General features: G+C 44.3%; 1 protein-coding gene across 1 annotated transcript in view; it reads left to right on the top strand.

Moving 5' to 3' along the window:
• LOC115162865 (beta-1,3-glucosyltransferase) overlaps positions 1-22013 on the top strand; it is a 171822-nt gene that overhangs the window by 68936 nt on the left and 80873 nt on the right. The window lies entirely within an intron of this gene.

Raw genomic sequence — 22013 nt, 5'->3', positions numbered from 1 at the left:
ATGTTTTTAAGGTGTGAACTGGGAAGGAACTTGTGTTGGGTGAGAGTAGAGTTTTTGACTAGACTGGTGGGGGTCGGGCGTGCAGGTGGCTCGGGCTGGCTCGTCGGTCTGACTGAAATTTGATATACAGTGGTGGAAAAAGTATTTGATCCCCTGCTGATTTTGTTCGTTTGCCCACTGACAAAGAAAGGATCAGTCTATAATTTTAATGGTAGGTTTATTTGAACAGTGAGAGACAGAATAACAACAAAAATATCCAGAAAAACGTAAAAATGAATTAATGCATTTTAATGAGGGAAATAAGTATTTAACCCCCTCTCAATCAGAAAGATTTCTGGCTCCCAGGTGTCTTTTAAACAGGTAACGAGCTGAGATTAGGAGCACACTCTTAAAGGGAGTGCTCCTAACCGCAGCTTGTTACATGTAAAAAAGACACCTGTCCACAGAAGCAATCAATCAATCAGATTCCAAACTCTCCACCATGGCCAAGACCAAAGAGCTCTCCAAGGATGTCAGGGACAAGATTGTAGACCTACACAAGGCTGGAATGGGCTACAAAACCATCGCCAAGCAGCTTGGTGAGAAGGTGACAACATTTGGTGCGATTATTCGCAAATGGAAGAAACACAAAAGAACTGTCAATATCCCTCGGCCTGGGGCTCCATGCAAGGTCTCACCTCGTGGAGTTGCAATAATAATGAGAACGGTGAGGAATCAGCCCAGAACTACACGGGAGGATCTTGTCAATGATCTCAAGGCAGCTGGGACCATAGTCACCAAGAAAACAATTGGTAACACACTACGCCGTGAAGGACTGAAATCCTGCAGCGCCCGCAAGGTCCCCCTGCTCAAGAATACATATACATGTCCGTCTGAAGTTTGCCAATGAACATCTGAATGACTCAGAGGACAACTGGTGAAAGTGTTGTGGTCAGATGAGATCAAAATGAAGCTCTTTGACATCAACTCAACACACCGTGTTTGGAGGAGGAGGAATGCTGCCTATGACCCCAAGATGACCATCTCCACCGTCAAACATGGAGGTGGAAACATTATGCTTTGGGGATGTTTTTCTGCTAAGGGTACAGGACAACTTCACCGCATCAAAGGGATGATGGACGGGGCCATGTACCGTCAAATCTTGGGTGAGAACCTCCTTCCCTCAGCCAGGGCATTGAAAATGGGTCGTGGATGGGTATTCCAGCATGACAATGACCCAAAACACGGCCAAGGCAACAAAGGAGTGGCTCAAGAAGAAGCACATTAAGGTCCTGGAGTGGCCTAGCCAGTCTCCAGACCTTAATCCCATAGAAAATCAGTGGAGGGAGCTGAAGGTTCGAGTTGCCAAACGTCAGCCTCGAAACCTTAATGACTTGGAGAAGATCTGCAAAGAGAAGTGTGACAAAATCCCTCCTGAGATGTGTGCAAACCTGGTGGCCAACTTCAAGAAACATCTGACCTCTGTGATTGCCAACAAGGGTTTTGCCACCAAGTACTGTGGTCATGTTTTGCAGAGGGGTCAAATACTTATTTCCCTCATTAAAATGCAAATCATTTATAACATTTTTCACATGCATTTTTCTGGATTTTTTTGTTGTTGTTCTGTCTCTCACTGTTCAAATAAACCTACTATTAAAATTATAGACTGATCATTTCTTTGTAAGTGGGCAAACGTACAAAATCAGCAGGGGATCAAATACTTTTTCCCCCACTGTAGAAGATGTCTTTATTAAAGTCAATCAAAAGTCTTTGTAGTTTTTCAAGAGTTGTTCATTTGTTAGTCTGTTGGTTTAAGGTGCAACAATATTTATTATTGAATTACCTTTGATCTAGTTTAGTCTGATTAATCACATTAAACCTATTTAATAATGATCTCTTACCTAGCTTGATGACTGTGGGCTTTTTGTTCTAAATAGAGACGGCATATTGGATTGTGTAAAAATGCAAGAAAATAGCTTTAGATGTCCAAAACAATTCTGGGGGAGGACCACCAGACCCCCTGCCAGGTTATGTCCCCCCCACTTCTAAAACCAAAGTGGTGCCCCTGGTGTACAGTAAGTGTATATTTTTGCATTTGTGAAATTATTTTGATGTGAAAGTATAGGGCTTTATATTTCTAGAACCATATTGCAATTGAGAAATCAATTCATGTTCAGATGGAGTATTTGGCTGTTTTGGCTGCCAGTCTACCTCTGAAAATAACCTTGGACCTTAAAATTAAGGATACCTCTTGGGCTAAGTGGTTCCCAACCTTTATCGGTTACTGTACCACTGTCGGGTAAATCAATTTTGGTCTGCTGGAGTACCCCTGAAGTATCCCTCATGTGCATTTTACCAGTAGGTTTAAGATCTCATGAGACTTCTCAATTAACAACTGTGGCTAGGCCAAGTACCCCTGGTTGAGAACTAGGCTGGAAACAACTGCATTAGTACATATACTCTAGCTAGCCTAAAGAAACAGCTCTACGTTAAAACTATAACCACAAATTCAACAGAGAACATCTTCGCGTAGCATACTCACTTAAATTTGTATCGCGTTCAATCAGCAACATTGTAACAATTTAACATCATAATTACCGTAAATACTTCTGCTGGCCAATTTATCATGTCGGCTACATGTCAGCAATGAAGGAAAGATGTACAAATAGGTTGGCAGCGTTGACAAAGGCTGAGTGAAATTGGCGTTCTGATTCAGTCCTATTTTTACTAGAAGGGATACAGTTTGTCAGAATTTACTTTCTGTAGCAGGTTAGGATAATTTATGCTGCAGGTAAAGCAAATTAATGTAGCAGGTTAGGATAATTCGATTAAGGTTATGAAAATGGTTCTGTTTAGCTAGAATGAAAAATTATTCAACTTTATTAGACGTCAATTTGACAAACAGTCTCCCATCTAGTCATGACCATTATGTCCGCGGTCAAGGCACACTGGCGGCGTCTAATCCACGACTGCCATTAGCTGTCTCACATGACCAACACACACACAGTGCCTATAGAAAGTCTACACCCCATGAATTTTTTACATTTTGTTGTGTTACAAAGTGGGATTGAAATTTGTTGACATGACAAGATATTACAATTAAAAGTGAAAATAAAATTATACACATTTTTACATTAATATCTAATCTGAGAACATAGCAACCATGTTCTGTGTACGTTTGGTGGAACGTTGATGGGATATTCTCCTAACCCACAGAGAACTGGATACATGAATATTCTTGCAACATTCTCATGAAACGTGTAATATTAATATCTTAAATTCTGGGAACATGGTAACCACACTGTGTAAATTCTACTTGGAGTTAAGGAGATGGTCTCTTGGAAACATTACTTGCACATCACAGTAACATTCCTATGAAAATGATAGTTAATGACCTAATGAGACTCTTAAAGGAATGTTCTCTAAAATTGTGGGAAAGTTTGTTGTTAACTGGGAACTCACCGGTCCTGTCAAACAAAACTGTTCAAAGGAGCATGGTTTATGCTCTCTCTCTCCCTCAAATGCACACTGATCTGCATGTACAATCATCACAATACTACAGGAACAATAAACAAATCACTGCTAATATGCAGGAAGGTGCTTTTCCATGAACCAAGGCTGGGATTACTAATTACTAGCACGAGATTAGAACATATACCTGGCAGGTTAAGGACATTCCATTAAGACGTGCCATACACATTCTGGGATGTTTGGCCGTTAGTTTTGTATTCAAGAAGGCAAATTATATCTGCAGCAACTGGGGCAGTGATGTGGTGAGTGTTCAGAACACAAGTTGCGTCCCAAATGGCACCCTATTCCATATACAGTGCATTCAGAAAGTATTCAGACCCCTTGACGTTTTCCACATTTTGTTACGTTACAGCCTTGTTCTAAAATGGATTACATTGTTTTCCCCCCTCATCAATCTACACACAATACCCAGAATGGAGTACGTTTATAAAAAACACTGACATATTACATTTACGTAAGTATTCAGCCCCTTTACTCAGTACTTTGTTGAAGCACCTTTGGCAGCGATTACAGCCTCGAGTCTTCTTGGGTATGACGCTATAAGCTTGGTACACCTGTATTTGTGGAGTTTCTCCCATTATTCTCTGCAGATCCTCTCAAGCTCTGTCAGGTTGGATGGGGAGCGTCGCTGCACAGCTATTTTCAGGTCTCTCCAAATATGTTCGATCGGGTTCAAGTCCGGGCTCTGGCCGGGCCACTCAAGGACATTCAGAAGACACTGCTGTCTTGGCTGTGTGCTTAGGGTCGTTGTCCTTCGCCCCATTCTGAGGTCCTGAGCGCTCTGGAGCAGGTTTTCATCAAGGATTTCTCTGTGCTTTGCTCCGTTCATCTTTCCCTCGATCCTGACTAGTCTCCCAGTCCCTCAGTCCCTAACGCTGAAAAACATCCCCACAGTATGATGCTTCACCGTAGGGATGGGGCCAGGTTTCCTCCAGACATGACACTTGGCATTCAGACCAAAGAGTTCAATCTTGGTTTCATCAGACCAGAGAATCTTGTTTCTCATTGTCTGAGAATCTTTTAGGTGCCTTTTGGCAAACTCCAAGCGGGCTGTGATGTGCCTTTTACTGAGGATTGGCTTCCGTCTGGCCACTCTACCATAAGGCCTGATTGGTGGAGTGGTGCAGTGACGGTTGTTCTTCTGGAAGGTTCTCCCATCTCCGCAGAGGAACTCTGGAGCTCTGTCAGAGTGACCATTGGGTTCTTCGTCACCTACCTGACCAAGACCTTTCTCCACCGATTGCTCAGTTTGGCCGGGCAGCCAGCAGAAGGAAGAGTTTTGGTGGTTTCAAACTTCTTCCATTTTAAGAATGATGGAGGCCACTGTATTCTCATGGACCTTCAACGCTGCAGACTTTTTTTGGTACCCTTCCCCAGATCTGTGCCTCAACACAATCCTGTCTCGGAGCTCTATGGACAATTCCTTTGACTTCATGGCTTTGTTTTTGATCTGACATGCACTGTCAACTGTGGGACCTTATATAGACTGGTGTGTGCCTTTCCAAATCATGTCCAAACAATTGAATTTACCACAGGTGACTCCAGTGAAGTTGTAGAAACATCTCAAGGATGATCAATGGAAATAGGATGTACCTGAGCTCAATTTCAAGTCTTACAGGTCTTATACCCCAATGGGGTATTGGGGTATTGTGTGTAGATTGATGAGAAAAAATATGTATTGAATACATTTTAGAATAAGGCTGTAACTTCAAAAAATGTGGAAAAAGTGAATGGGTCTTAATACTTCCCGAATGCACTGTAATTGTATCTGTGTGGATCTCCTTTAGCAATTGTAAATGTGCTTATGGCCCTGAAGATAATTAGGCCAGGCTTAGCCATCTATTGTTCTTCGAGCCAGCAGCCTCATATCCATGCTACTGTATGACAGGGAGCCAGCCCATGATGAGAGTTCTCCGTGATGCCCTCCTAGGATGCACGCTCACAAGTTGCTGACAGAAACCTTATTGTAGGCTACACCACCAAAAGCTCTCGTCTAAAATATGTAGCAGCTTACAATAGTCTAACATGTTTCAACACACTACACATCAGGGCCACTGTGGGAGTACTTGTCAAAAGTGCTCGGCTGTGTGTGTGCCTCTCGAGGAAAAATCATACGAATAAAATCTCGCCTCTCGCCACTCGTGTCTTCCCACTCGGTTTGTCTCCTGTTTTTTTCCTGAACTCATCTGACCTGCGCTTTATTTCTTAGATCAAGGCATCAAGCACTCCCACCAAACACAAAATGTTAGAAACATTATCCCACACTAGTCTATTAAGGAAACACTCTCCCCCTGTACTTCCTCTGTTCTCTCTCTCTCGAACTATGCAGAAACATGCTGTGTCGGTACTAAGTGGCGATGATGTTGACTAGATCCACAGTGCTCATATAAGGCGTTGAGGTTTAAAGCAGATGATAGGAATGAGGATTTGGAATCTGTTAAAACTGAATAGCCTCTGGGTCCTGAATTATTGATGCAAAGTAGGGGGTTTAAAGCTGCCTTCAACACTCATTTGCTGAGTTGTCCACGGAGACCTGGACTGCAGCATTTATAATGAGTGTGATTAAAGTAGGCGTACAGACCCCTCTGAACTCCAGGAGTTGATTCTGCCCGGCTCTCATTCTGTGCCCATTACTCTCTGAGAATCGTAATAAGGACCTTAAACACACCACGCCTTAAACACACCACGCTTCTATTGGTCCCTGCGCCGGGCAATTAGAACTCGGTATGAGTGGAAATCGTTTGCACTTTCTGTATGACACATGGGCCGGTGGCCTGCCGAAATGCCCCTATTGGAATATAAATTCTCTTCATCCGACTGAATCGAACCCTCAGCAGGCCTGAAAGTTGGCCATATTGAATTTGTACTTTTGGATAGAATATCCCTTAGCGCCTGGGGATCGGTATTAGATTGTGGCGCTATCTGGCGTAACGGACACGCTTGAGCAGCTCAATTCTCTCCTGTGTGCCCCATCTCTTTGGAGCTCCCAATTGGATCCCTAGCAACAGAGAGAGACATGCAGTGGGTTTTTATGGCGAGAGATGGATAATTCCGGAGCGGAATAATTCCAAAGTGCCAACTGATGCAAGCCATCGGAACGCGGCATCTTCCTACACCGACCCAATCAGAGGCGGCGGCGAGGACGCGGGGCCCTCCGCTTATGGAAATCAGCTATTGACATCCTCCGTGTCTGTCTGCGCTGATGGCTCCAATAGAGAGCTTTACATCTGCAATGACACATCTATTGTTCTCCACACAACACACTAATGGCCTCAACGGTGGCAGTGGAGCTCTGTCCTTCTCAACAGAAGCCGAATGTCATTTGACAAAGAAATCGGTCTCATTGAAATCGCACCATTGATCTGCCTCGATCTTTCCCTTTCTGTGTATTGTCTATGCTTTGTGCAGTCAGAATTTTCCGGCAGGCTACACCGCTATTGTTACATCCTGACCAGTAAAAGTTGTTTGTTGTTGTAGTTTGGTCAGGGCGTGGCAGGGGGTGTTTGTTTAATGTGTTTCTTTTTTTTTTGGTTAATGTTCTATGTTAGTATATTTCTATGTTCGTTCTAGTTTTTCTATTTCTATGTTTAGTTTATTGGGTTGACCTTCAATTGGAGGCAGCTGTTCCTCGTTGCCTCAAATAGAAGGTCCTATTTAGTAGGTGTTTTTTTCCATGGGTTTTTGTGGGTAGTTGTTCCAAGTGTAGCTGTGTGCCTCACAGGACTGTTTTTTCGTCGTTGTTTTTGATTAAGTGTTTGTTTTGGTTTTCTTCGAATTAAAGAAGACGAGTATACACATTCCCGCTGAATTTTGGTCCCATCCTTAAGAAGAACGTGACAGCTATAGCTGTCACACAGTTAGTCATGCTATTTCATCCCTTTTTCTTTTCCCCCCTAGTTGTGCTGCTGTGTGTGTTTAACCGCTCGCGGGGGGTGAAGTTGGGCCCTGAGCTGTGTGAAGGGTTAAACGCCAGTGAGCTGTAGTTAGGACTACCACACCTGCAGCACTGATGGGGTGACCCGTCCCCTCTCTCTACCCTCATGCTCCACTGTTTCCTGTCCCCTCACCCCCTGCCGCCCTGTCCCTCCCTGCTCAGTTGACACAAATCCATGTGTCAGTATGGATTTGTGTCAACGAGGTGACAGCACTGCAGGGCCAGGCAACCACATGCACAAACACAATTTGTATGCTACATTTTAGCATGTATGTGTGCCCACGCATGAACACAGACTTACTTTACAGTGCAGTCATGATCTGCTCTTGTGCACAGTCTACTGATCATCACCATAAACACACTTGGCTTTGCTTTTCTATCTTCTTCTTTCTATCTATTTCTCTATCTCTCACTCACACCCAGAGCGCATCGAGTATCAACTCTAACACACTCCACTGCCTTCACTGACCAGAGAGGGTGATTGTGTTTTTGCCATTTATCAGAGAGTGTGATATTGTAGGAAGGCTGGCTCCATGTGATGAGAAAAAGTATAGGAATGGAGACGGGCAGAGCTTTCTGGTCTCTCCTTCCAGGCTATATATATATATATATTTTTTTTTAATCTTTGGACTGCCCCCACCTCCTGTAGAATACAGAGCGAGAGGAAGAGGAGATCAACAAACAGACTCATATGCTCGCCAGCTCGGTGATCAGGCAACGACCTGGCAAAATAAATAGTCTGAATATGGTGTGAGGTTAACGACTGTGTGTGTGCGCGCGTCTGTCCGTGTGCGTGTTTGCTTGCGTGCATTTGTGTGTCTGTGGTGTCTCTGTCCGTGTGAATGTATGACCGTGCGACCGCACAACCAGTGCCAAGGGACTCTACTATCTCCCTAGCCACCTTCTGTCCTCTTCAGCATCGCTCCACACCCCTCTCAGCCGCTAGCCATCACAGAGCAAAGTGGGGAAATCCACTTACGTTTGTCATTGAGAGGCATCTCTTTGTGTTTTGAAGTGTCTTTGGGATGGGAGCCGCCATTTTAAATCAACTCTGCCGTAATTCGATAGATTTATCGATCCCTCACTTCCCCTGGGCCTGCCTGCTGTGGCTGTCGGGATATTAAAAGAGGAATGTGGAGAGGCATTCGGGGCTAAAGGGCTAAATGGAGAGGACGGAATGACAAGGCATGATGGAGATTAGGTTTGAAGGGGGACTGTACCAGGATTCATCATTTTCCTCCCTTCATGTGTGTACTGCAAGGCACCCTATCCCCTAAATAGTGCTCTATGTAGTGCTCTATGTAGGGACACATCCTCCGCACATCCGGCGTTGAAAGAGATGGCTGCCTCGCTTCGCGTTCTTAGGAAACTATGCAGTATTTTTTATTTTTTTTATGTATTATTTCTTACACTGTTACCCCAGAAAATCTTAAGTCTTATTACATACAGCCGGGAGGAACTATTGGATATAAGAGCAACGTCAACTTACCAACATTATGACCAGAAATACGACTTTCCCGAAGCGGATCCTCTGTTTGGTCCACCACCCAGGACAATGGATTGGATCTCAGCAGAAGACCCAAAACAACGGCGCCGCAGAAGGGGCAGATGGAGCGGTCTTCTGGTCAGGCTCCATAGACGGGCACATCGCTCACCGCTCCTGAGTATACTACTTGCCAATGTCCAGTCACTTGACAAGGTAGACGAAATCCGAGCAAGGGTTGCCTTCCAGAGAGACATCAGAGATTGCAACATTCTCTGCTTCACGGAAACATGGCTCACTCGGGATACGTTATCGGAGTCGGTACAGCCACCTGGTATCTTCACGCATCGCGCCGACAGAAACAAACATCTCTCTGGCAAGAAGGGCGGGGGTGTATGCCTTATGATTAACGAGACGTGGTGTGATCATAACAACATACAGGAACTCAAGTCCTTTTGTTCACCTGACCTAGAATTCCTTACAATCAAATGCCGACCGCATTATCTACCTAAATAATTATCTTCAATTATAATCACAGTCGTGTATATCCCCCCCAAGCAGACACCTCTGGCTCTGAAAGAACTTCAATGCACTCTATGTAAACTGGAAACCACATATCCCGAGGCTGCATTTATTATAGCTGGGGATTTTAACAATGCTAATCTGAAAACAAGGCTCCCTAAATTTTATCAGCATATTGAATGCGCAACCCGGGCTGGCAAAATCCTGGATTATTGTTACTCTAACTTCCGTGACGCATACAAAGCCCTCCCTCGCCCACCTTTTGGCAAATCTGACCACGACTCCACTTTGTTGCTCCCAGCCTATAGACAGAAACTAAAACAGGAAACGCCCGTGCTCAGGTCTGTTCAACGCTGGTCCGACCAATCTGATTACACGCTTCAAGATTGCTTCGATCACGTGGACTGGTATATGTTCCAGATAGCGCCGAACAACAACATTGATGTATACGCTGATTCGGTGAGCGAGTTTATTAGCAAGTGCATCGGTGATGTTGTACCCACGGCGACTATTAAAACCTTCCCCAACCAGAAACCGTGGATTGATGGCAGTATTCACGTGAACCACTACTTTTAATCAGGGCCAGGCGACCGGAAACATGACCAAATACAAACAGTGTAGCTATTCCCTCCGCAAGGCAATCAAACAAGCTAAGTGTCAGTATAGAGACAAAGTAGAGTCGCAAATTAATGGCTTAGACACGAGGTATGTGGCAGGGTTTACAGTCAATCACGGACTACAAAAAGAATACCAGCCCCGTTGCGGACCCCGATGTCTTGCTCCCAGACAAACTAAACAGCTTCTTTGCTCGCTTTGAGGACAATAGTGCCACCAACACGGCCCGCTACCAAAACCTGCGGGCTCTCCTTCACTGCAGCCAACGTGAATAAAACATATAAACGTGTTAACCCTCACAAGGCTGCCGGCCCAGACGGCATCCCTAGCCGCGTCCTCAGAGCATGTGCAGACCAGCTGGCTATTGTGTTTGCGGACATATTCAATCAATCCCTATCCCAGTCTGCTGTTCCCACATGCTTCAAGAGGGCCACCATTGTTCCTGTTCCCAAGAAAGCTAAGGTAACTGAGCTAAACGACTATAGCACTCACTTCTGTCATCATGAAGTGCTTTGAGAGACTAGTCAAGGATCATATCACCTCCACCCTAGACCCACTCCAATTTGCTTACCGCCCAAATAGGACCACAGACGACGCAATCGCAATCACACTGCACACTGCCCTAACCCATCTGGACAAGAGGAATACCTATGTAAGAATGCTGTTCGACGACAGCTCAGCATTTGACACCATAGTACCCTCCAAACTCGTCATTAAGCTCTAGACCCTGGGTCTCGACCCTGCCCTGTGCAACTGGGTCCTGGACTTTCTGACTGGACGCCGCCAGGTAGTGAGGGTAGGAAACAACATCTCCAACCCACTGATCCTCAACACTGGGGCCCCACAATGGTGCGTTCTCAGCCCTCTCCTGTACTCCCTATTCACCTATGGCTGCGTGGCCATGTACGCCCCCAACTCAATCATCAAGTTTGAAGACGACACTACAGTGGTAGGCTTGATTACCAGCAATGACGAGACGGCCTACAGGGAAGAGGTGAGGGCCCTCGGAGTGTGGTGTCAGGAAAATAACCTCACACTCAACGTCAACAAAACAAAGGATATCATGGCCTTCAGGAAACAGCACAGGGAGCATCCCCCTATCCACATTGACGGGACAGTAGTGGAGAAGGTGGAAAGTTTTAAGTTCCTCGGCGTACACATCACGGACAAACTGAAATGGTCCACCCACCCAGACAGCGTGGTGAAGAAGGCGCAACAGCGCCTCTTCAATCTCAGGAGGCTGAAGAAATTTGGCTTGTCACCTAAAACACTCAAACATTTACAGATGCACAATCGAGAGCATCCTGTCAGGCTGTATCACCGCCTGGTACGGCAACTGCTCCGCCCACAACTGTAAGGCTCTCCAGAAGGTAGTGAGGTCTGCACAACGCATCACCGGGGGCAAACTACCTGCCTTCCAGGACACCTACACCACCCGATGTCACAGGAAGGCCAAAAATATAATCAATGACAACAACCACTCTGAGCCACTGCCTGTTCACCCCGCTATCATAAAGAAGGCGAGGTCAGTACAGGTGCATCAAAGCTGAGACTGAAAAACAGCTCAAGGCCATCAGACTGTTAAACAGCTATCACTAACATTGAATGGCTGCTGCCAACATACTGACTCAAATCTCTAGCCACTTAATAATTAAAAATTGGATGTAATAAATGTATCTAGTCACTTTAAACAATGCCACTTTATATAATGTTTACATTTCTCATCTCATATGTATATTCTGTACCATCTACTGCATCTTGCCTATGCCGTTCGGCCATGGCTCATCCATATATTTATATGTACATATTCTTATTCATTCCTTTACTCTTGTGTGTGTATAAGGTAGTTGTTGTGAAATTGTTAATTACTTGTTAGATATTACTCCATGGTCGGAACTGGAAGCACAAGCATTTCGCTACATGTGGCACCAGGGCCTGTGAATTCACTATTAATTAGTTAATTTTTTTACCCCCGCTTTCTCCTCTTCTTTGACAGGGGGGGGGTTATTTACACAATGGGAGATTGGCACACAGCTTATCTGATGATCGAACTAGTCGCAGTCAGCTGGTGTAAAATTGCTGTTTGGTGTAGTATCAGGACGCTAAGCCGTCATGGAACGGCACCTAGGGTTTTAGAATACAGTACAAGGGTGTGCGTACACACAGGCACAGAGTCAAACAGACATTACACTCAAACTAAGCGGACTGAGCAGAAGGGCGTTTAGAGGTGATCTAGAGGTACAAGAGACGGATTTTGGCTCTAACCTGATCTTTCAGAGGGTGGTGTGTATGTGTGTGTGAATAGGAGAAACGGTAAACAAAAGCCTTTTAATCTATTGGGGATCTTTGATGGGGTGTGGGTAACCATGGTGGAGAAACAGGTTGCACACCCAGAGCAACACACACTACATTAAAAAGATATGACACCGATCCAGTGTTTTACCCTTTGTTATGTTTATTCCTTGTATAATGACAAACCGGGGGCGTAGGTGTAACTACTTTTAATGAACCTATACTTCAGCTAGAAAACTCCTTGTTTAGCCATGCAAGGCATTCCTCAACCACCTGCCCCCCTCCCACATAGCCTGCTGGGTAACAAAGTCTAAATGTTATTAACACAACAACACAGCTTCATTCCTTTAATAGAAAACGACTTTTCTATGTAACTACACATGTCACATCATGTTTGTTTAATCAACCTGCATAACACACATTTCTTTTCCCCCAAGTTTTTTTGTTTTACATTGCTCTCATCACTTGAGGCTATAAACATATTCTGATGTATTTTGTTTTCAACTAATTATAGTCTGTCCAACAATACTCTATTGTGGCTCTATTTCTTTTCACATAAACAAAACATTCAGTCCAGGTGCCCCTTTTTTTAAGCAATTCACAATAATCAGGGGCTCTGACAGTCCTTTTTGGTCATTCTGCTGAAGTGCTTCCTGAAACAGTTGGACAGCTTTCGTTGTCAGTCAGGGTGTTCTGACTGAATTGTCCATTGCTAAAGGCATTTGATGCTTCAGCAGTATCCTCCTGATAATCCTCAGTCCCTTGAGTGAATGGCTGAAGCCGTAGATCCACTCTATTTCGTCTGTTGTGATCCATGCTCTGTTTGGATCTCATAGGATCGTGGTGCAACTTCTCTCTGCACACACCCTTGCTGCATTCAGGTTCCTGTAGGTTCCTGTAGGGATGTCTCGGAGTCGTACATGATCTCCAGGTTTCAGTTCAGGTAAGTGTCTTGCACTTTTGTCTTGTTGCTGTTTTTGTTTGTCTTTCTGTTTTTCCTTGGTGAGTTTGACTTTGTGAGCACCTCTGGGTGTTAGCAAGTCCTCATGGATGGGTAGGTTGGTTCTGATGCGATGTCCCATCAACATTTGTGCAGGAGAAAGTCCATTCTGCAGCGGTGCGCTGTGGTAGATCATCAGATTTTTGAGGAAATACTCCTTTCCATCATGTGCCTTTTTCATCAGACCTTTGACAATTTTGACTGAACTCTCTGCTAAGCCCTTTGGACCTTGGGTAGTTGGGGCTGGAGGTGTTGTCGGAATCTCCAGTCGTTAGCGAACGATCGGAACTTGAGAATTGCGGGCCATTGTCCGAGTACAGTTCAGACGCAACCCCATGTCTTGCAAAGACTGATTTCAGGTAGGTGATTACAGCTTTGCTGGAGGTAGTTGGCACTGTTGCTACTTCAGGATAGTTTGAGTTGTAGTCGGTAACAACAATGAGACTTTGCAGTCAAAAAGGTCAACTTGACCTTTGTGGTAGGGTCTGTTGTGTACTGGATGAGGCATTAGCGGCTCTGCGTGCTGCTTTGGCCTGTAGGTCAAACACAGTTCACATGAAGCAGTGGTCTGGCTGATTTCCTGGTTCATTCTTGGCCAGTACATTACTTCTTGTGCTCGTCGTTTGCATTTTTCCTCACCCAAGTGGCCCTCGTATTTTCTGTAGCATTTCTTTGCGTAGTGTCATGGGAATGACAATCTTGTTGCCTTTGAACACTTATCCAACATGGTGAGCTCTGCTCTGCACATCCAGTAATCCTGTATTCTCCTTGGAAAGTTGTTTTTCTGTGCGGGCCATCCTGTCAGTGTTGTTTCTTTCAACTCTGTCATTGTTTGGTCAGCTGCGGGGTCTCTTTTGATCTGCTTCATTCTCTCAGGAGACACAGGAAGTGATGCTGCGATCATGTTGACGTAGGCCTGAATCTCAGTGTTTTTCTGTGTGTCGAAGCTCTCTTTCTTGTCGACTGCTTGAGAAAGAGTATCGGTGGCAAACATGAACTTTCCCGGGGTATAGATCATCTTCACATCATACTTTTTCAGTCTGATCACCATTCTCTGGATTCTCATTGGACAATCATTCAGTGGCTTAGACATGATTGACACCAATGGTTTGTGGTCGGTTTCTACTTCGAAGTCTCATCCGTAGACGTATTGGTGAAATGTATTGGCGTATGTGCTCGCCAGTAGTTCTTTCTCTATTTGTGCATACCTTGTCTCTGTGCCTGTAAAGGCTCTGGATGCATAAGCGACGGGTTGCCATCTGTCGTCATGCTGTTGCAGAAGATCTGCTCCCAGGCCAAACTGTGACGCGTCTGCAGAAATCCTTGTGCTTTTCTCTGGATCATAGAACCTGAGCACTAGCTCTTCTGTGATTGTCTTCTTTAGGTTTTTGAAGCAGTTTTCCTGTTCATGGGACCATTCCCATTCATTTTTCTGTTCCAGAAGACATCTGAGTGGAGCGGACTGTGCTGACAGTTGAGGTAGGAACTTTGCAAGGTAGGTGATCGTGCCCGTGAAGCGTCTCACGTCGTCCTTGTTCTTCGGGCGCTCCATGCTGTTGATGGCTGACGTTTTCCTCGGGTCTGGTTTGACTCCATCCTCTGAAAGTACGTCTCCCACGAAGGTAAGTGTTTTCACACCAAACTCGCATTTGTCCTTGTTTAGTTTTAGGTTGACTTTCCGTGTCAGGTCCAGCACTTCTCACTCTCGCATCATGTTCTTCTTTTGTGGACCCCCAGATGATGATGTCATCCATCATGGTCTCCACTCCTGGAATGTGCTCGAAAGATCATGTGGATTGTCTTGTGGTAGACCTCTGGCGCTGAGAGAATCTCATATGGTAGACAAAGAAATCTGTACCTGCCCTCAGGTGTTTTGAATGTGCATAACTTTGAGCTTGCATCGTCTAGCTTCATTTGCCAGAATCCTGATGAGGCATCAAGCTTACTGAACCACTTTCCTCCAGCAAACTGTGACATTCTCTTCTCTGGTTGGCAACTTGAAATGCTCTCTCTTGATTGCTTTGTTGAGATCTCTCGGGTCTAGACATATCCTGAGATCGCCGTTCTTTTTCACCACAATAACCAGTGAGCTTACCCAGTCTGTAGGTTCATCCATTTTTGTGATGACGTCCATCTTTTCCATGCGTCCAAGTTCCTCATTGAGCTTTTTCCTCAGTGCAAATGGAACTTTTCTGCATGAATGCACAACTGGAGTAATTTTGTCATCAGTACATATTTTGTGTTCTCCTGGTAAACATCCAAGACACTCGAACACATCCTCATACTCAGCTAGTAGAGATTCTTGGTCATTTTCAGTCAGTGATGTTATTACATACTCTTTTCAACAAATTGAGCTTTTCACATGCATTGATTCCTAAAATAGGCTGTACACTCTTCCACAATCAGCAGCTGTGCTCTGAACTGTTTTCCTTTGTGCTGTAAAGTTACTTTGCAGCTTCCTTTGACTGGTACGTTCTCCCCTGTATAACCAGTAACATCCATTTTCACTGGGTGTATTTTGCTCTTCACCTTCAGTGTTTTGTAGTCATCCAGCGACAACAGGTTTACCTGTGCTCCAGTATCAAGCTTGAATGGTATTATAGTTTCATTCACAGTCTATGGTACAATCCATTCAGCTTTTACTGCATTGCATATTTCCACAGAATCAACAAAGAATTATTCAATCTCCTCCTTGACTGTGTGAATCTTTTTCTTTGTAGCCTCAGCTTTGCAGCATTTTGAGAAATGATTATTTTTCCCACGGTTGTTACATCATTTGCCATATGCAGGGCAATTTTTTGGCTTGTGGATAAATCCACATTTTCCACATGTATTGTTTTGATTTCTCTCTTTTGCTTGTTTTTGTTTTGTAAGGCGTTGTGTGTGGTGCTCCTCTCTTTTTATTGCATACACTGACGTCTCATCCCTGGACAGCTCTTTAGCTTGTGCTCTGGTGGTTTCAGCTGCTCGACACTTATTCACTGCTTTATCCAAAGTTATATCTTGCTCACGCAGCAATCTCTCCTTGAGTCCATTATCAAGTATGCCACAGACTATCCTGTCTTTCACTAGTGAGTCTTTCAGATTTTCAAATTCACACGTTTTGCTCAGTGTTTTCAGCTCAGGTCAAAACTGACTCCCTATTTCTGATCATGAGAGAACCTTATGTCTCAAACGTGACGTTCTAGCTTGGTACAAAGTACTCCTCAAATTGATCCATTAGCACAGTCATTGTCATGTTTGCCTTGTCTTGCTGAAAGCTATTGTAAATGTCCAATGCATCCTCTCCAATAACATGCAGAAAAATGGAAGCTTTCAATTTGTCATCTCCCCCGGCTCCACTGGCTGCTAGGTAGATATTGAATCTCTGCTTGAAACGTTTCCAATTGTCAGCTAGATTGCCTGTTAACTGCATAGGAGTAGGAGGACTAAGCCTATCCATGACGGCGAACAGGAACAGTGTCAATTACTCTTACTTCAGTATGTTGCTCATCAACTTGCTCGTCAACAGATTCCAATGCAGCCTTGCTCTCGCTGCTGTCACTCTCGCTGCTGCGGCTCGTTGCCCTCGCTCTTGCAAGCTAGCATCTTCGACTACTCACGCCACTTGACTTGTGGTAGAATGTTACATTTTCGTCGCGGAAATTTGCAGAGTTACACCTTTCTTTTCTGTCTCGTCATAGCGACTACCAATCTGACACCATTGTTATGTTTGTTCCTTGTATAATGCCAAACCGGGGCGTAGGTCTAACTACTTTTAATGAACATATACTTCAGCTAGAAAACTCCTTGTTTAGCCATGCAAGGCATTCTTCAACCACCTGCCCCCCCCCCCGCATAGACTACTGGGTAACGTAGTCTAAATGTTATTACTACATAACACACCCTTGATCCCAGTGCTGTTTTTACAGGCCCTGTGTGGGAATGGGTTCAAGTCCCATCCAGTGTGCTTGCATCAGCTCTTTTTCCTTCCCCTCTCTCTCTATTCCCCGTGTTGCTCTGCCATCACTACTCGCCAGAGGAAGATTACAGACCTGACAACTAGCTGCTGTGACTTGTTTGTGTTTAAAAAAAATTCCCCTGTGTTACTGTTTGTTAAAAAAAGCTTTACAGAAACACAAACCTCCCTGCCGGTAATCATAATTTCCGACACGCGATACCTTTGACTACATTGTGTGCAAATACTTCAGCGGCTAATTAAAATGTCCAGGACTTCAAAATGGTTTGTTTGTGCCCTAATGCGAGAGCATGTACGAGTCCAAGAGCTCTAAAGTGTAGCCAATTTGGTCGGATGTGCAACGAAATATTGTGACGTGTGACCAGGAGTTTTATTTTGGGAGCACTGTGCGTCTATGAAAAAAATCTCCCAGTTAATAATTGTTGTAATGATAAGGCTACGCTGTACCGTTGTTTCCTGAGTGCCCTAGTGAAACAAGCAAGTCCAGACTCGTACGTGTCATGGTAGCACCATTACTACAGCGAAAACGGCTAGCCCAACTAGCTCATATGATCTGACCTATATTACCGCCGTAATATTTTTTTCTTCCTATACAGCGGATCACTGGGACCACATTTTACATCCATAAACCATGTCGTGGGCCATCTCGTGCGTCGACGTTGTTAACCATTGGTTTACACTTTGTTTAGACGTTACTTCATTGGCTAGCTGGCTAACAACCTGGTTACTTTACCAGTATAACCCAAACATTTGGGGCCACAGAAAGAAAGGAAAAGGGATAGCTTCTTCAGGAGATCAATGATCATAGCAATGTTTTTCATAGTCGCACAGTGGCAGTTATCTTGCATGTGGTCATCACAAACCTGACGTTTTTAAAGAAACTGTGTACAATTTTCAATGTAATGTATCTCAATAGGAAAAGTGTGCTTTTATACAATTTGTGGAATTAATATTCCACAAATGACATTGTAATTTCAATGACAGGTATTCGTGTCAACGTTGTAGCTTTTATATTAAACGGATGTGTTTACAGTGTTTCATATTAGTTTCTAGGGCACAACATGTGCTTCAGAAGTAGCTAGAAATCATATAGGCCCAATATACAGGGAGGGGAAAAAAGTATTTGATCCCCTGCTGATTTTGTACGTTTGCCCACTGACAAAGAAATGATCAGTCTATAATTTTAATGCTAGGTTTATTTAAACAGTGAGAGACAGAATAACAACAAAAAAATCCAGAAAAACACATGTCAAAAATGTTATAAATTGATTTGCATTTTAATGAGGGAAATAAGTATTTGACCCCCTCTCAATCAGAAAGATTTCTGGATCCCAGGTGTATTTTATACAGGTAACGAGCTGAGATTAGGAGCACACTCTTAAAGGGAGTGCTCCTAATCTCAGCTTGTTACCTGTACAAAAGACACCTGTCCACAGAAGAAATCAATCAATCAGATTCCAAACTCTCCACCATGGAGTTGCAATGATCATGAGAACGGTGAGGAATCAGCCCAGAACTACACTGGAGGATCTTGTCAATGATCTCAAGGCAGCTGGGACCATAGTCACCAAGAAAACAATTGGTAACACACTACGCCGTGAAGGACTGAAATCCTGCAGCGCCCGCAAGGTCCCCCTGCTCAAGAAAGCACATATACATGCCCGTCTGAAGTTTGCCAATGAACATCTGAATGATTCAGAGGACAACTGGGTGAAAGTGTTGTGGTCAGATGAGACCAAAATGGAGCTCTTTGGCATCAACTCAACTCGCCGTGTTTGGAGGAGGAGGAATGCTGCCTATGACCCCAAGAACACCATCCCCACTGTCAAACATGGAGGTGGAGACATTATGCTTTGGGGGTGTTTTTCTGCTAAAGGGACAGGACAACTTCACTGCATCAAAGGGACGATGGACGGGGCCATGTACCATCAAATCTTGGGTGAGAACCTCCTTCCCTCAGCCAGGGCATTGAAAATGGGTCGTGGATGGGTATTCCAGCATGACAATGACCCAAAACACACGGCCAAGGCAACAAAGGAGTGGCTCAAGAAGAAGCACATTAAGGTTCTGGAGTGGCCTAGCCAGTCTCCAGACCTTAATCCCATAGAAAATCTGTGGAGGGAGCTGAAGGTTTGAGTTGCCAAACGTCAGCCTCGAAACCTTAATGACTTGGAGAAGATCTGCAAAGAGGAGTGGGACAAAATCCCTCCTGAGATGTGGGCAAACCTGGTGGCCAACTACAAGAAACGTCTGACCTCTGTGATTGCCAACAAGGGTTTTGCCACCATGTACTAAGTCATGTTTTGCAGAGGGGTCAAATACTTATTTCCCTCATTAAAATACAAATCAATGTATAACATTGACATGCGTTTTTCTGGATTTTTTTGTTGTTATTCTGTCTCTCACTGTTCAAATAAACCTACCATTAAAATTACAGATTTTTTGTCAGTGGGCAAACGTACAAAATCAGCAGGGAATCAAATACTTTTTTCCCTCACTGTAGGCTGTATCTCCATCAATTCAAACAAACTTATTTGAAGTGCTCCTAACTTTTTAAAGTTGGTAGCACCAGTGCTGCCAATGAGAGATGTTAATTTAGAACCCTGACGAGGCCCCAGAAGGTTACAGCAGAAGTCATTACAAGGAGTGCTGCCTGAGAGGCTTGGCTGCAGCCTCCTGCTACCTCTCTAGTCAGTCAGTATACCTGGCCAATTTGCTTCTCTCTAGTTTCTACACCTGGATGTGGCTTGTTTCCCTACTGCGGCGGCCCCGTAGACATATTCTGTTTTTATAGGCTAGGCCTATATCATGTAGCCTAGGTTCCAGAGATTTAGAGACCTGTTCAAAAGGTTAGAAAGGGAGACCAATATCCCGAAGGTTGCTGGTTCAAATTCTGGTATGGACAATGAAAAGTGGGAGAGGATCTGACAATCTCAAGGAAGGCTGCTGGTTTAAAATCCCAGGTTTCATCCATCCATCCAGTGAGTCAGACAGTACAGCTGGATGTGGCCTACTGTCCCAATGTGTGAGACAACTATACTGAACAAAAATATAAACGCAACATGCAACCATTTCAAAGATTTGACTGAGGAAGGAAATCAGTAAATTGAAATACATTTATTAGGTCCTAATCTATGGATTTCACATGACTGGGAATACAGATATGCATCTTTTGGTCACAAATACCTTTAAAAAAGGTAGGGGCATGGACCCTAAAATCAGTCAGTGTCTGGTGTGACCACCATTTGCCTCATGCAGCGCGACACAACTTCTTTGCGTAGATTTGATTAGGCTGTTGATTGTAGCCTGTGGAATGTTGTCCCACTCCTCTTCAATGGCTGTGAGAAGTTGCTGGATTTGGTGGGAACTGGAACATGCTGTTGTACACGTCGATCCAAAGCATCCCAAACATGCTCAATGGGTGACATGTCTGGTGAGTATGCAGGCCATGGAAGAATATAAATGCTACATGCTACAATTCCAGGAATTTTGTACAGATCCTTGTGACATGGGGCTGTGCATTATCATGCTGAAACATGAGGTGATGGCAGTGGATGAATGGCACAACAATGGGCCTCACGATCTTATCACGGTATCTCTGTGCATTGAAATTGCCATCGTTAAAATGCAATTGTGTTTGTTGTCCGTAGCTTATGCCTGTCCACACCATAACCATGAGCGGTTTGACATCAGCAAACCACTCGCCCACACAACACTATACCCGTGGTCTGCGGTTGTGAGGCCGGTTTGGACGTACTGCCAATTCTCTAAAATGAGGCAACTTATGGTAGATAAATTAATTAAATGCACTGGCAACAGCTCAGGTGGACATTCCTGCAGTCAGAATGTCAATTGCACGCTCCCTCAAAACTTGAGACATCTGTGGCATTGTGCTTGTGACAAAATCGCACATTTTAGAGTGGCCTTTTATTGTCCCCAGCACAAGGTGTCAGTTTCTTGATATGTCATACTTGTCACGTGGATGAATTATCTTGGAAAAGGAGAAATGCTCACTAACAGGGATGTAAACAAATTTGGAACATTTCAGGTGTCTTTTATTTCAGCTCATGAAACACTTTACATGTTGCGTTTATATTTTTGTTCAGTGTATATTTTCACAATCCTCAGAGCAAAGGGCTGTAAAATTGTCAGTTTAGGGGATTTGATGCGGGTCGTTGGGTATATTTCCAATGAACTGTGTGATGGGGCCAAAATTGCACACATTCTTCACTCCATTAATCCTTCAGCCAGGTTGTTATTCCGTTGGCAAGCGAGAGAGACTGAGAGTTTATGTAGCTTAGTCGTTCCAATGGCCACCGATGTGATTCGTCACCCAGGCAAGGCCCCCATTCCATCATTACTATTCTGTAAATGGATTCCGCATTAAGGCCGACTGCATTAGTAGGGCCTGTAATATGAGCCCTATAAAGGTGACTAATGATATGTAAACGTTTCACACACTGAGGCGGCCCACTTCCCTGAAGAGCGATCAAGGCTGTTAAAGAGACATTGTCGAGGGGCTACAGCAAACTATCAGCAGGCTCCCTGTTACGCTCAGGCTCGTTACACACTGGAGAAACTCAATAATATTTACTAGGCTGCCCATCTTGTTTCTCTGCCCTTGCCACACAGTGGACAGCTGGGCTTTAGTCTGATTCAGCTATCTGTTGTGTTCTGCCACTACATTAGTTAGTCCCCG

Source organism: Salmo trutta, chromosome 26 (assembly GCF_901001165.1).
Source record: "Salmo trutta chromosome 26, fSalTru1.1, whole genome shotgun sequence".
In the NCBI taxonomy this organism is placed as follows: Eukaryota; Metazoa; Chordata; class Actinopteri; order Salmoniformes; family Salmonidae; genus Salmo; species Salmo trutta.
The sequence above is the reverse complement of the archived record's forward strand: the minus strand, read 5'-3'. Positions and strand labels throughout refer to the sequence as shown.